This window comes from Bos mutus, chromosome 8, assembly GCF_027580195.1.
Source record: "Bos mutus isolate GX-2022 chromosome 8, NWIPB_WYAK_1.1, whole genome shotgun sequence".
Classification (NCBI taxonomy): domain Eukaryota; kingdom Metazoa; phylum Chordata; class Mammalia; order Artiodactyla; family Bovidae; genus Bos; species Bos mutus.
Window position 1 is genome coordinate 109,701,835 of NC_091624.1, and position 5,460 is coordinate 109,707,294.

Here is a 5,460-nt window from a genome sequence, read left to right on the forward strand (position 1 = left end):
TCGTATGTACCAACATTCATTCATCTGATTTGAACCACATTAGCCCCCTGCACTGGTTTATTGTTTAGAGGCGGCATTCTAACCCAGTTTTATAATGAGCAACTTTCCAAGCATTTCCATATCTTAATTACTATCTGATTACAAGGACTTTCTTTTTAAGGTTTCGGGCCTGTTTCCAAGGCAGCTAGTTGAACTTGGTCACCATGTTCACATCACTTCACAGATGCACTTGGTATAGTTCTAGGCCGGGTTTCCATGCAGCTCATCACCTCACAGCCTCAGTTCTCCAAGACCGTCCTCAGACACCTGCATCGCATCACCTGGACATTCCGTGTGTGGAGTCCTGGCTGCTGCCCTAGGTGTGTGCGTCAGGGTTCATGGGAGTGGAGTCTGAGAAGCCACTTGTTCAGGGAGATCCCCAGGTAAGCCACATGCACAGGGAGCTTCAAGACCCATGGACACACAGGCTGGAGTCCACCAGAGCTCCTTCCCACTTCACCACTTGTCTCATTCTGTAGCCAAGTTATCGTTGCCTCAGTTTTTTTCGTGTATTCATTCAACAAATATTCATTGCACAAGTGTTGTGAGCAAGGAACTTCACTGGGAGTCGAAGAAACACGAGACAGAGATGTTCCCTGGAAGCACAGGGACCAACTCTATCCGAGAAGACAGCTACACACACTTTCACAAGCAATTGCTCAACTGCCATTTTGGCAGGTGCTGCTAAGGAGAAATGGAAGATTGTATACCCAGAGGCACTGACACCCCGGGAGTTCCAGGAGGTCCTCTGGAAAGGGATGAAGACAGGGCTGGGAAGCCTGGGTAGGGAACAGGGTTCCAGAGAGAGCATTCCAGGTGGTGGGGCCTGAGCCACAGCCCTGTGGAAGGAAGAACCAGGGCAAAGCAGCTGGAGGGAGCCTCAGAGTGGGCAAGGGCCAGGCCACGCTGACTTGTTCAGTCCTGTTGTGGATTCTGGGTTTTATCCTGAGACAGTGAGGACCAGGTGGAGAGTTTTAAATGTGCCTGCTTGTCAGCGAGCTCTGCAGCTGTGCAGGTGGAATGAGAGCAGGGCCGTCAGAGTACAGGGAGGCTCAGGGAGGGCGCTACCCAGTGACGGCGGGGCAGGATGGGAGCAGTGCCCTGGAAACAGAGATCACAAGGCAAGGCATGAACCACATCTGATGAAGGCAGTGCCCTGCAAGACTTAAGGACCTTAACATCTCGAACACCTGACTTTACTAATTTGAAAATATTAACAGCTCTCACAACATATAGTTGCCTTTTATCTTAAGTGACAGTCAGTCGTAAGAAGAGAAATGAAAACTTCAGTGGACACCCAAATCATTCGCTCCACCATGCTGTGGGACTTCATGTGGTTTGTGGCTGCAGCCCCATGGCTCTCAGAGAAGTTGGATGTTGGGGGGACCTTCTCTCTGACTGGCAGAACTCCCATTAACATGCAAGCTGTAATCATGGTGGCTTTGAGGAGCTCGGCACTCAGATCCTAGAACCTATTATTTTACAAAGTAAACACAGGTTTAAGTCAAAAGGCAGTGTACTATTTTAAAAGAATCACCAACCACTATTTTATTCAGAGACACAGAATGAAGTTGGAGTAACTGGAAGGAAGCTCCAGAGGAAACATGGAAGGAGGTCTTTGGAACTTCTAACCTGTAAGTCAGGCCTTCTTTTTATCATGACCTATAATAAACAACAAAGCCCTTTACTCTCTGCCCACAGCACACTGATAATGTGGTCTGAGACTCTGATTTGGATTATAGGCTGTAGTAACTGTACTTTAAATACATGGTCAGCTGTTACAGAGATTCTCTACTGATAGAAAAGTATAACAATGAGACTTCACAAACAAACTTCATATATTTTAAATCACCACTAAATCAAAATCTGTGAGATCCAATTTGATCTGAGATTTACATTTAATACATTACAATCAAAAAGAGTATTATGCAAATTTCTAGCATAAGCAAGGTTAGAAGAATAATATATAAAAACTCTTTAAATATAAATATATATATACTATTCCAGGGTGTCATCTAATACATGAGGACCAGTGCAATAAAGTTCCTGAGCATTTGAAAATGTATAGCAAGTTGTTGTTTTTTTTTTTTTAAACTTTACATAATTGTATTAGTTTTGCCAAATATCAAAATGAATCCACCACAGGTATACATGTGTTCCCCCTCCTGAACCCTCCTCCCTCCTCCCTCCCCACGCCATTCCTCTGGGTCGTCTCAGTGCACTAGCCCCAAGCATCCAGTATCGTGCATCGAACCTGGACTGGCATCTCGTTTCATACATGATATTTTACATGTTTCAATGCCATTCTCCCAAATCTTCCCACCCTCTCCCTCTCCACAGAGTCCATAAGACTGTTCTATACATCACAGTCTTCTTTTGCTGTCTCGTACACAGGGTTATTGTTACCATCTTTCTAAATTCCATATATATGCGTTAGTATACTGTATTGGTGTTTTTCCTTCTGGCTTACTTCACTCTGTATAATAGGCTCCAGTTTCATCCACCTCATTAGAACTGATTCAAATGTATTCTTTTTAATGGCTGAGTAATACTCCATTGTGTATATGTACCACAGCTTTCTTATCCATTCATCTTCTGATGGGCATCTAGGTTGCTTCCATGTCCTGGCTATTATAAACAGTGCTGTGATGAACATTGGGGTACACGTGTCTCTTTCAACTCTGGTTTCCTCAGTGTGTATGCCCAGCAGTGGGATTGCTGGATCATAAGGCAGTTCTATTTCCAGTTTTTTAAGGAATCTCCACACTGTTCGCCATAGTGGCTGTACTAGTTTGCATTCCCACCAACAGTGTAAGAGGGTTCCCTTTTCTCCACACCCTCTCCAGCATTTATTGCTTGTAGACTTTTGGATCGCAGCCATTCTGACTGGTGTGAGATGGTACCTCATAGTGGTTTTGATTTGCATTTCTCTGATAATGAGTGATGTTGAGCATCTTTTCATGTGTTTGTTAGCCATCTGTATGTCTTCTTTGGAGAAATGTCTATTTAGTTCTCCGCCTCCCTACATAATCTAATCAAGGATCACAAGATAAATCTGACAAAGTGGCAGAGGATTTAAGGGCCAGTGGAAAGAGAAATTGTGGTAAACTACTTGCATAGACCAGTTTAGGTCATTAGCTGTTGGGGCTGCCTCAATTTCCCTGAAATGATTATACACCCAGGGAGGCTGAAAATAATTTGAAGACAACTCAGCAAGGAAAGCACAAGGTTTCTTGGCCAGACTTGCTTGCAAGGGACCTGGTATCTTGATTTCTTGCCAGTCTCTGTCTTCCAAGTCTTTCCTGGGGCCTTAGCCTTGTAAATGGGATTTGAAAAGGGAAATGAGTGTGAATATGAAGTCCACCTGGCAGAAACTACAAGGACAAAAGACGGTTAGAAGAAAAACAAAATGAAAAGAGTAGGCTCTGAAAATCTATGTGCATAAAAATCAATCCAAATGATTTAAATTCATACAGCTATTAAGCTTTATCATTTCAGTACCCAAATGTTAAACCAATCCCTACCACCTCCTCTTCCCACCAAATTCAAGATCGTATTCAATTTCTGTTATAGGGACCAGAAATGAACATTTAGTTGAAAACACATAAACATAAAACTCATTTCCACCTTTAAAAAAGATTTTGGATTGAAAGTCATCAGAGTACCAATTTTAAAATAATTTTCTTCAACACATTTTGATAACGCCACAGGAACACTTGTCACATTGTTCAAATGCCCAATGGCAAGACTTCTGATGAGACCAAACAGGTCACATTAAATCAATAGAGTATCTCAGAAATAAAGCCAATATGACTAAATCCAAAACAGATCACGTGAAGTACCTCATGTACAATACGAACCTAGTTTAATAAATAAAGGAATCACAGGTGACTGCACTCTGGGAGAACATGCAGTTCCTCTGGGCCCATTCATAGTCTTCTCTGAGACTCTACTGCCACTTCCACCTGGGCAAGTCTAATGGTGCGGCCATGAAGCTTGTAGCCATCTTGCCTTACGAATGCCACGGTGCCAGGCTGCACCCCAACACCAGCTGGCACGTGACAATTGAGTTCATGCTCATGAGGGTCATGTTTGTCACCGATGGGTGTCATCTTCTCCAGAACGTGTTTGGTGAACACACTTTTCAGCTTTGCTTCTAAAAGTGACAATCCTCGGAAGATCTTCTCCAGAGTGAGCTTCTGGTCCGCAGGCTCTGTTTCTTCAGAAATACACTCTGTAGTCTTCTCCAAAATGTCTGCGACCTCCACCAAATCCTTACAGAAACTCTGAATTCCAAATATCTTGGCATCTTCTGCACATCTCTGGGTTCACCTTCTTATATTTTCACTGTCAGCTACAGCTGTCTGGTATCTCACTGTTAAATCTTGGACTTCCTTCTCCAGTTTAACAGCTTTTAGCTTTAAGGCTCATTCTGCAAGAGAGGGTTCCAGTTCATCAGGGGGGCCCTCAGAATTGCAGTTTTCACCAGCGGTTCTATGAGTGGCAGTGCTGAAAGGATGCAGCCATCCCAGGAAAAGTGAAGCTCAGATATTGGTTCCCCATTATGTTTATACAGGGTGCTAGGAAAGAATCCCAATTCACCTGTAGGCACCAAAGCTGGAGAAAGGGGCGGGAAAGTGGTATAGCAAGTTTTCTTCTGATAGCCATAGTTAGATAATTAATTACTCTGATTAAATATATTAATTATACTTATATATTGCTGGTATAATTATTTGTATATTAAATTTTATATGCAGTCTTCCCTATATATTACAAAAAAATTATTAGTTCTTGGCAAATTGGATAACAAAGTGTTATCTCTAAAAAACTGAAGATAATTAACCTGATTTTTCTTATTATTTGTATTTTATATTTACCTACAGTAAAACGTCTCACTTTCAGTTCTCTGAGCTTTAACATATGCAGAGATTCTTGTAATGACCACATGCAGGATACAAAAGGGCGCCATCACCCCAAGAATTCCTTAATGTCAGGCCCTCTCCCAGCCCAAGGCCTGGGGACACTGGTCTGCACCGCTGCCATCTGGGCTTTCTCGGAATGTCCTGTGGACATGTTCCCACAGTTGGTCCTCTTCTGAATCTGGCTTCCATCGCTCAGCACACTTCCTGTGAGGCCCATGCATGTCACTGCCGGTCTTCTGATGAGGGTTCCTTAAGCAGCGCTTTACAGCCTCCGTGCCATGTACACAGCAGTGTTCATGTGGAAAGGGCAACCAGTGAAAACGAGAGTCATGCCATTGGCAGCAACATGGATGGATCTAGAGATGATCATACTAAGAGACAGACAAATACCGTGTGATCTCACTTATGTGTGGGATCTAAAAAGAATGATATAGATGAACTTATTTACAAAACAGAAATAGAGTCACAGGAAACAAATTTATGGTTACCAAAGGGGATA

The 5,460-nt window shown here is 42.9% G+C and overlaps 1 pseudogene; it reads right to left on the reverse strand.

The window, feature by feature from the left end:
- Positions 1–3,108: 3,108 nt before the first annotated feature.
- Positions 3,109–5,178, reverse strand: LOC102269351 (grpE protein homolog 2, mitochondrial pseudogene; annotated as a pseudogene).
- Between the last annotated feature and the right edge of the window lie 282 nt (positions 5,179–5,460).